The sequence below is a fragment of the Mauremys reevesii genome, linkage group 7, assembly GCF_016161935.1.
Source record: "Mauremys reevesii isolate NIE-2019 linkage group 7, ASM1616193v1, whole genome shotgun sequence".
Lineage (NCBI taxonomy): Eukaryota > Metazoa > Chordata > Testudines > Geoemydidae > Mauremys > Mauremys reevesii.
Window position 1 is genome coordinate 105,690,659 of NC_052629.1, and position 11,012 is coordinate 105,701,670.

The following is an 11,012-nucleotide window of genomic DNA, read 5'->3' on the forward strand; positions in this document are numbered from 1 at the left end:
TAGCTGGCACTGTAGCGTCCTCAAAATCCCAGCACTTTGCCACATGTATATGTTATTATAACCTATCAGGGGTGGCTAGTATATAAATGATATCTCATGCCTTGCATGGGAAAATAACTTTGGAGGCCAAATACTGTGGTTTTGGCATTTGTACTGTAAACAAGAGGGCACCCTTATGTCTTCAGATGCGCCCTAATGGAACAGGTTCATTTTGTAACTCATTCCAATTTAATTTGTATATAATTATTTTCTGCATTAAAAATATAGGGAATGATTCATCACCCCATTATTCCAGTTTTATACCAACATAACTCCACTGCAATCAGTGGAGTTAGACTAGTATCTAACTGGAATGGTAAATTAGGCCTATAGATGTTATTGTGAGTAACAGATGATAGTTACTTTCCCTCTTTTAAGCAGGAAAACCAACCTCCAACCTCAGTGGTAATCAGGATTCTCTGAGCTGCAAAATAATTTCATTCATTACAATAAGAGTGCTTCAGAACACTGGGGAAACTTTGGTAACTAACTGGCTGGCTGAGCAGGTAATGGATTATAACTAGTACAACAGTGCCACATCATACTGATGGGTTGGGTAGTTGATAAGCCTATATCCATAACTAGAGCTGCTCAGAAATTTTCCATTGAAATCTAAACAAAATATTTCATTTCAGCTCAGGTTGGCCTGAATCAAAGTATTTTGGTTTACTGAACCAACTGAAACATTAAATTTCAGGTCAGTTCAACATTAATTTATGTTCCCCAGAGCTCCCATGGTGCCTCCTGGGAGTTGAAGTTCAGGTACCTCATGTTCCAGTTTTCCACTAAGGGCTTGGATCTCTGTTTGGACTACACCTCTCATGATCCATTGTGGTGTCCCCTCTGGTTGAACCACCAAAGTGCATCCTGGGTGTTCTATGATCATGGTGCATTATAGGAGATGTAGTCCAGCCGGGGAGCGGGGTCCATAGAAGACAATGGAGGCATGAGGCACCATGGGAGCTTGGAGGACAATGTCAAATTGACCCAATATTAAATGTTTTGACTCAGTTTGACAAACTGAAATGAAACATTTGGATTCAGGAATGTCAAAATGTTTCATTTTGATTGAAAAATGTCAAGACAAAATATTTCAAACATTTTGAAATTGATTTTTTTGGGATGGGGGGATTTCTGTTCTGTGAAAAAAATTGATATATCAACTTTTCATCCCAAATCAGGATGTAATTTTTTTTTTAAATGTCAGGAGGAAAATTCCACTTTTTGACCAGTTCTACCCATAGCTCTTCTAACTCAGTAGCTAACAAAGCCTATATAGTTTTACTATCTCTTTTTTATTCTTCATCTAGCAAGAATATTGCTTTTAACTATTACCCACATTTTCAATTATGGCTTCTCATTTTATGCCACTATGGTCAAATGGGCACACTGTTACCCACAGTTTGAACACTATGTGGCAATTTTGCCCACACAAAATTGAATTCTGGCTTGAGTCACTGATGCCTTATGGGAAACTTGCCAAACATTTAATTCTGGTGGAGCTGGGTCAGCAAACAAACAAAACAACACAAAACAAAAAGCCCACAACCACCTTTTCAGACTCAAAGTTTCTTCATCAAGGGAAACAGAAACAGCCTGGGTCACAACTAAGATGTGCAACTACTAGGAAATGAGTACCATCTTCTCAGTGGGCTGATATTTATTTCCTGACCCCAGTCACATGATAGGGGTCAAAGTTATCAAAGGTTAGCATGTCAGTCATATGGCAGAGGCCAATGTCCCCTAATTGCAGTGGCTACTCTTACGTTTTCAAAAAGACACTGAGAGAAGGTAAAAAATTAATACAGACCATTATTAATAAACAGAGGCAAAACACAGGGTATGGCTACACTTGCAGCTGTACAGCGCTGCCGCGGCAGCACTTTGAAGTGCGAGTGTGGTCGTGGCGCCAGCGCTGGGAGAGAGCTCTCCCAGCGCTGCACGTACTCCACCTCCCCGTGGGGATTAGCTTACAGCGCTGGTAGCCGTGCTCCCAGCGCTGGGGCACTGTTTACGCTGGCGCTTTACAGCGCTGTAACTTGCTGCACTCAGTGGGGTGTTTTTTCACACCCCTGAGCGAGAAAGTTGCAGCACTGTAAAGCGCCAGTGTAGCCAAGGCCACAGTGTTGCCAGCTTCTGATATTTTATCACTAGTCTTACAGTATTTGATGCGTTACTTAAAGCCCCAGCCCCTGAAGTCAACTGACTGCAAAAGAATCTCAACTGTACACAAATGTACACAACAGATTAATAAAAAAGATACCCCTCAACATTTATTTTTTAATCTCTTAATTTTTAAGCAAATCTCATGATTTTGGGAGGCCTGCCTCATGATTTTTGCACCTTGAGGTTGACAATGTTGAAAACAGTGTACGATGGAGGTCAAGATGGACAACCAGAAGCCTTCTATAGTAGAGGAGAAGATTATTCCACCTTCTTATTGAACACCTGGCAATAATCTCAACCTCAGTTGTGCTTTGATCACATGGCCACTCCTTGTTCTCAAAACATTGTCTTCTGGAGTGGCCTGTTCTGCCACTGAGGTGGACGTGCCACTTGGAGCCTATATTTGCTGCTCCTTATGTTTTTCATTGTCAGCGACTGGGTGGGTTTGTGTTGATTTTGCCAGGACAGACGCATTGTCAATAACATTTCTGATGCTCTAAAAAAAACCAGAAAACCTCATGGGTTTTGATTTCTGCTCTGTAGAACTGTCCCTTGTGCTTGGTTATGATATATGGCCTTGATTCAGATGGTATAGAAGCCAGCCACTTACTGTTTGAAATCTAACATTCTCTCCCACTTCGTATGGTTGGCATTCTTGATGGAGCTTTTCTTCTTTCCTAGTTTCCTGGTGTCTAGGTCATTCATGACTCCTTCAGGTTTAATTATCTTTGGCTCAAGAAGCTTGTTAGATATTGGCACTAAGGATTTTGTCCTTCTGCCTGCAAGTCTCTGAAACACTGAACTTAATGAAGCCTTGCGAGGTATGTTCCAATACTCTAACAATGCAACTATGGATCCCTTCAACACGGCAGAGCTTTTCACCATCAAGTTATTTGCTATTTATATGGACTTTTCTGTTAACCCATTTAACTGCTTAGTAAACGTTTGGTATGCTGGTAGGAGTCCGACATTTATTTCCTGGACCAAGTCACATGACATGGGTCAAGGTCACAAAAGACACATGGCAGGGGTAAGTGTCCACTGACTCCATTGGCTACTGTTACACTGAGTAAACGACTTGCAGAGTTTCTTGTATTCCCTTTGATAACCTGACTGGACCTTCTGTTCCCAGCCTGCCTTTTTATTTCACCCTGGAAAAGAGGAGGCTAAGCAAGAAGTTAACTCTGTCCTACTGTAAAGCAATTATGGCCTATCCAATATGTAACTCCTTGGGGATTTTGAGTTTGTTTTTGAGCCAAGCCGGTATTTCTCTGTAGAGCCAAGAAGCACATGTAAATAGTGCTCCACTTTCAAGAACAAAAACTGCTCCAAGGCCTTCTGATTAGAGACAGGGTTTGAACTCCACTTGCCATACCAATAAAAGAGCGTTCTTCTTCAGAAAGTAGCCAGTGGAGGCTAGGGAAGGTCACCAAAAATTAATCAAAAGCCCAGAAGAGAAAAAGGCTGAGGAGAGTCAGCTAAGGAGCTTGGAAGTGTCAATATGAGGGCTTCAAGGGGAACAGGGGCTTGACCAGAACACTCAGCTTATCTTCTGCAAGCTCCAGTCCCCGCTGCTAACACAAGGGACCAAAGGATCTGTGTTTATGGCCTGTGAGGGTTACAAGGTGGGGTGTAGGGAGGTGCAGGAGGAGGAAGCCAGGACAGAAACCAAAAGTTCAATTCCCCATTTCCCTTTCACAGACATCTAGGCAAAGTGGGTATAAAATGTCATCCTGGTTTGGTAGCATTTGACACTCTCAATGCACAGGTGTAAATGGCTACACAAGGAGCAGAGAAAGGAAGAAGCAGCCCACAAGAGAGAAGAGACCCTTACCAGGACAGAGGACTGGCTGATCTTGCCCTCCTCAGAAGCATCTGAGTCCCATCTGCAGAACCTGTGTTGGTCTGGTAACCACCAACCCCACAACCTCTCCTTTATGCAGAGACTCTGAGTCCTGGGACGTCTTCAATCTATAGTTGCTTCATGGGCCCTATCACTGGAGCCTCTCGTCCAAGACAAGAACAGGGCCCACTATCTATAAGGAGGCCAACATTTGTGTGCATTTAAGCCTCGTTTTTGCCACAGCATTCTTAGCTACCCTCTAATGTGTGTTCGGAGTTAGCTCTTGTTATCTTACAACTATTAACATTTTATAGATTTTTCAAAAAATGTTTCTTAGGACTATTTGCCATATCCCGCTGCCTGTAAAGGTTGGCCTGATTTTCACAGATGCTGAGACCTGCAGCCTTCTTTGAATTCACTGGGTATTCTGCACTTCTAAAGGTCAAGTCACATGAGTCCAACTGTACAGGACTCAGAGGGAGCCAAAAAGGCCTCTAAAATTGGCCTAAAACCTTTTGTCACAGATTTAAAGTCCATTATTTCAGTACACTGCAGGATTAGAACAGAGGCAGCTGTGGATGTTACTGGAGAGCTCTCATTTCTTCTGGGTGAATCCAATTTCCCTATAAGAATTAATATAAATGGGGGGGTTAGGTTCCAGGGGAATTTTTTTCACCAGACAAAAGACTATATTATATATATACATACACACACAGTATAAGTTTTCAACAAATAATTTAATACTGGTACACAGTGATGATGATTGTGAAGCTTGGTTGAGGTGGTGAAGTCAGAGGGTGGGATATTTCCCAGGGAATGCCTTATTGCTAAATGATGAATTAGCAATCGGCTGAGCCCTCAAGGGTTAACACATTGTTGTTAATGTAGCCTCACACTCTACAAGGCAGCACAAATGGAGGGAGGGGAGACAGCATGGCAGACAGAGACAGAGACACACCCTGAGAGAGATGTGCATTGCCCCTTTAAGTATGCTGACCCCACTCTAAGTACATTGCCTTTTTAAATAGATCAGCAAGTTGAGACCGCAGCTCCTGCCAGCAAGCTCCCTCCGTCCTGAGCCCTGTTGTGTGTCCCCTGCTCTTTGCAAATGGGGTAAGGGGAGTGCAGGAGCAGGGGGGAGGGGGACACCCTGACATTAGCCCCCTCTTCCTCCCCCGCCCCCAGCACAGGAAGCAGGAGTCTCTGGGAGCAGCTCCAAGGCAGAGGGCAGGAGCAGCACATGGCAGTGGGGGGGAGGGACAGCTGAACTGCCAGCAATTGATAGCCTGCTGGGTGGCTGCCACACAGGGAACTTAGGGGAGTGGGGAGCTGATGGGGGACTGCCAGTTCACCCTGGCTCCAAGCCCCCACCAACTAGCTCCAACGGGCTGCTCTTCCTACAAGCAGTGGACAAAGCAGGCGGCTGCCAAACGATGTTATAAGGGAGCATTGCACAACTTTAAATGAGCATGTTTCCTAACTGATCAGCAATGTAACGACGAAACAACGTTCACCGGGAGGACTTTAAGTGAGGAGTTACTGTAGTTATCTAAACACAAAACTTGCTGTACTGATGGATTTCTGCTCCTACACGTGCCGAATTCATGAGAGATTCTTGGCAATGGCCAAAACCCAGCACAGGAGAAAAATAAACCAGGGCTCTCCCTTTTTCTCTTGAACAGCTTTGATGGGACTTAGTAAGACAGGCCAGAAAGTACTGAGAGCTTCAGGATGAAAGCAGGAACATAATACAATGGTCAAAGTCCATTTGGGATAACGTACTTCTCATAGTCTGACCAGAAATACTGTTCCAGAGGAATGCAGGTAACAGCAAAAAACAGGTCTCAAAGTGGACGCATGGGGGGGGGGGACACACAGGGTCACGCGCCCTGCCCCCAATTTCTGCCTTCCATTTAGCACAGAGGTTTTCAAACTTTTGATTCCTGCCGGGAGCCGGCGGATTGGAAGCTAGTGGGAGCTGCCCAAACCGCTCGGGCTCCTGGCTCTCCACCCTGTGGAAGCTGGGGTGCTGGCTGACCAGCAGCCACCCCTGCCCTGCTCCTTGAGATAGGCTGCCTCTGCAGGGTTGGGTGCTCCCCAGGCAGGGCAGGTGGCACAGCTCTGAGCTGGGCCCTGATGTGTTCTTGCCTCTTCCCCAAAGAAACCCAGTGTAGCCAACAATGCCCCCTGGAGCCGTCCCCTGCCCGCAGAGCCAGGCTGCCATGAGATGTTCCCCAAAGCTGCTGCTCCTCAGCCCAGAGGCAACACGTAAGGCAGTCACATGCCCCCCCCAATCTTTAAATTGTGTCCCCCCACCATCAAGAGTTACACATCGTCTCTGCCTGGATTGTAATCCTAGCTCTGCCACTGATTTATTGGGTAACTTTGGTTAAGATACTTAACCTCTCCAGGCTTCAGTTTCCCCATCTGTAAAATGGGGATAAGGACACTGAACTCACAGGAGTTAGGCAGGGCCCATAAGATGTAAGATACTATATAAGTATAAAGTATTGCATACACTACTGAGATGTCCATTTCACCTCCATGCTGCCAGTGACACCAGCCTCCATCACCCACTTGTTACGTTTTCAAACAAGCAGCTTTGTGCTTCCTCACACTTGCAAGCAACTCCCCATAAACACCTGCAAAGCCACCTCATTGTCCTCCTTCAGATGCCTCCTTAAAAAAACCCACAGTGCCTACAAAACACTTCACTTGAAGTGAACAGTTAGGCAGCTGGTGAGCTGAGCCCGCTGCCTATCATGCTAACAAATCCAGTGTCACTGGTTCCTTGGGATCCTTTGTCAGTCTATCTGTTTCCACCTATTGTCTCTTGGCTGGTCCTTAGGCTGTAAGCTTTTTGGGTCCATCTTTTTGTTCTGTGTTTTTACAGCTCCTAGCACAATGGAGTCCTAGTCTGTGAGTCGGGCTCCTGGGAGCTACTGCAATACAACTAATGAAATACTACTACTATATAAATATTAGGCAACCTCATTACTAAGGTAAGCTGTCATGACGTCTCTGTAGGTGGAACACACACACAGGCACTGACTCCACAGCTGTCACAATCCCTCATACAAGGTTAGATGATATGATAAACACCGTAAATAGAAACTATTTGTTCTGAGCAATTGCTGTTCAATCAATAAACAGTCGAAACTTAGGCGAAAAACCACTATGTTTCCTCATTTATCAAACAAGACACTGTATCTTTTTTTTTCTCCTCCCTTTCTAAACAAGTTCAGTTTGTGAAGACTGAAGAAAAACAGGGCGTCCTTTCAAATCCCTTCTCTGGATCAAACCTCATTAGGTTTTGATGTCAATGGTGCATAGAAAGCTGACCACTGCCAGCGTAAGTATTTGGCAGCCTGACGGTTACATAATACAATCCTGTCTTTCACAGAAGAGAGAGCTCTGTGCTACTAAAAGTGCTACATTTTAACCCACTGCTTTGCTCCATCCAGCCAAAACAACACTGTACATTTTCCACAGTAAAGAATTATGTTAAAAAATGTTAAAACCCACTGCTTGAAAAAAAAATACCCAGAAAGATTGAGAAAATATTTATTTAAGGAAGTACACACTTCCCCCTCCCCTCCACCAAAATCCACTAGGAAGAGGGAGAAGTTTGTCTCTTAAAACTAATAGTTATATTAAAAAAAAAACACCGTGTATGTTTATCAACATGTACATAGTAAAGAAAAATGGCTGTGCTGATCTCAGTACCGCATCACTGCTTAATGGAAAGGTTTGGATTCAGAATAAACAGAAACGTGCGCTGTTTTCCAAAGGTGTTGACACTGAGTTTGCATTTTCAGCTCACATGAATGTGGGGAAAAACACTCCGTTTTATCCCCCCCTCAGGATGGGTTTTTAAGTTTTCCTATGTATCATATGCCCCCTGAAGCAGCATCTATTCAAATAAACCTTCTGTATAGGGGGATTGAGGGTGGGGGGAAACCAGTGGCATTTATGGCTCTTATTTGTGCTCTTTGCCAACAGGATGACAAGCTGCATGAGAGTTTTATAGGGTTGGATTCCAAAGTCCTTACTCAGGTGATACTCCCGCTGAAAACAAAGGAGGATTTAATAGATTCACAGATTTTACGACCAGGAGGGAACATTCGATCATCGAGCCTGACCTCCAGTATAAAACATGCCATAGAATTTCATCCATTACCCCCGCAATGAGCCTTATAACTTGTTTTGACTAAAGCATACCTTCCAAAAAGGCATCCAGTCTTATCTGAAGACCTCGAGAGGTGGCGAATCCTGCATAAGGACTGCATAAAAAAAAAGTAAAGACTTCAGGATTTGACTCAAAGAAGGGAACTGCAGAAGCACAATGGGCTCAGTTCTACAAGTTTCTGAGCACCCTCAATGCCTCCTGATTTCAGTGGGCACTGAAAGTGCTCAGCATGACCGAGGCACAAACCCAATATTATGGAGAGATCCTGAAAGATGCCAAGAAACTGCAGCTCTCACTCAGACAAACAGCCACTGACTTCAGTGGAGTTGCAGTTTGCAGAATAAGGACCTCAGGATTCACTCCACTGAATTTAGCAAGAGTTTTCACTCAATAAAAAGCGAGCGACAATTTCTGGTTTTGCCACAGTAGGACTGGTAGGTGCACAGGGCCTCTCAGGATCATACCCTTCATGCCCTGGATGCTAGGCTGCCCCTACACTCTATTCTTGCAGTAAGGAGGGGACGTGTGCCGGCGTAGAAATCAAGAAAACAGTGCATGGGATAGTGACGTGGAAGGATGGAACAATCTGACTGTCAAGCTACACAGCACAGAGAGGTCCCAGTGACAGTGCTCTGGAATGCTCTCCTCGGCATAAGCTAGAGGTTGTCTCCTGGCACCCTTCCAATCCAAGCTCAAGCCCATTGCGTTTTCTTTTGAGCTCTTGTGTGTTTTGTGAGTGGCCATTTTATTTATTAGAGGCTGGGAGGGGGAAGGGCACTGGGCGGTTTATTGGGGATTTTGATTTTTCTCCGGTTCAGGAATTAACTAGGTCACACTGTGTGCTGTGTTTTGTTAGGCCTGGAGCATGAGCACCATATAAACAAACATGGTTGTAACTGAGGCTAAAAGCCTGCTGGGTAGCATGAGGTCAAGACCCAGCTCACAACAGAGAGTGATCCAGGAGGCAAGTCGTGCACTGGTGAATGGGCATTACACAGGTGTTCAAACAATTGTCTGTGCTCCTCACCCACACTCTGTGATCCCTATCAAAGGGGGCCCAAATTGCAGGCCCTCGCTAGGACCCATTACCAGCAAAGTACCTCTGCAGGCCCCACACTGCCAACCGGGGCCTGTGTGGAACACAGACAGAGACTCCTCCTGCATCAGCGGGACCTAAAGGGGGTTCTCAGGCCTGATCAGCCCTTGCACACTCCAGTGCCTGACCCTTCCTCATGTCTGTCATACCCCTTCTGTGAGGTGATGATACAACAGAAAACTGGCCCCCCACCTTCAGAACCTACACCCCGCGATGTTAGATGTACCCCTGGGTCCATGGCCTATTTGTGTAACTAGGAGAAGGTGGTGTGGGAAGCACCAGAAGATGAGAGGCTGGCTCCACTGTGCTGGGGGAATGACATGAGGGGCCTTGAGTAAGGGGTTGGATTTGCTAGGTACTTATTGGGCATGAAAAAGATAATTAAACAGACTGAAGTAATTTTTGCTATGTATCGAGGAGAGCCGGATCAGTAATTTGCAGTGCCTGAGCAGAGGGGCAGCTGGAGAGGTACTAGTCATCTCTTTTACCCCTTCGCTTGTGTGTTGTATCTCTTTCCCTCATCCTACAACTCTCTTTTTTTTTTAAAGAAAGAAAACTCTTCAGGAAGGATCTGTCTCTCTTCTGTGTCTGTACAGACCCTACTACACTGTGAGTGCTACTGCAATCTGAATAATAATAATAATAAATTATAATTCCACCTGCATGTGATCTCCTTCAAATCCATCGGCAGAAATCAAATTTGATTTCCTCTTTAAAATGCAGCTGGTGGAGTATCAGGAAAGAGATGTTCAGCATTTGCTTGGACCAAGAATACCATCTCGTGTGACACATCAATCTTCGGTTAACTGTGTTGCCTAGCACAATGTGACTCTGTTGTGCCGAATTCAGTCTTTACTGTCTTTTTATTATTATTGTTACAACAGCTCATTCTCATTACTCTTTGTGATGGGTCTCAAATTCTAATTTTGTTGTAGTCCCTTGATGTGCTAATCCAATAAAAGTATATTTGCATGTGATTCATGCATGGAGATTATTAAACTTTCATTATCAAACATATTGAGCAAGACCTTGCTGGGTGCACCTCCAAATGAAAAGGCATTTAAATTCTAAGCAATATTTACTTGGCCAAGTTGTGTGCCCTGTATTCATCTTGCAAAGTACGTTCACACACCTGCTAATAGCAGTTCCAAAGATTTAGGGTAACATTTTCAAAAGTGACTTAGGTACTCAGGACACTAAGTGTCATTGAAAGGCAATGGGATTTAAGAATCTTTCAATGAGATTTAGACTCCTAAGCACCTAATTTTCACTTTTGAAAATTTTACCCTTAGATTTATTGTTCCATATGGTGTAGACATGTTCATATAGTAGGTCTATGAAGAGATCTACCTACCAACCTTAGGAACTTAAAAAGCACTCATCCCTATGATTGCAGAATACGTACATAAGTATATGTATTGTATCTATTGATATGGATCCTGAGAGGCACAATACAGATGGACTAAGGAGAAGATCTGGATTAGAATTAGGGTTCAGTGTATGTATTCAAAGCTAAACCCAGAGCTAGAATTTGGGTTCAATGCTAGAGGTTGCAACTTGCAAGCGATTCTTTCAAGATTGTTTTCAGAGTGGTAACCGTTTTAGTCTGTATCAGCAAAAAGAACGAGGAGTACTTGTGGCACCATAGAGACTAACAAATTTACTTGGGCATAAGCTTT

The 11,012-nt window shown here is 44.2% G+C and overlaps 1 protein-coding gene across 1 annotated transcript in view; it reads right to left on the reverse strand.

The window, feature by feature from the left end:
* Window positions 1–8,290, reverse strand: part of SLC41A3 (solute carrier family 41 member 3) — an 88,421-nt gene extending 80,131 nt beyond the window's left edge. The window contains exon 1 of the mRNA XM_039481805.1: window positions 8,270–8,290. The gene's annotated coding sequence lies outside the window, so the exon portion shown is untranslated. The remainder of the gene's footprint in view (window positions 1–8,269) is intronic.
* Between the last annotated feature and the right edge of the window lie 2,722 nt (window positions 8,291–11,012).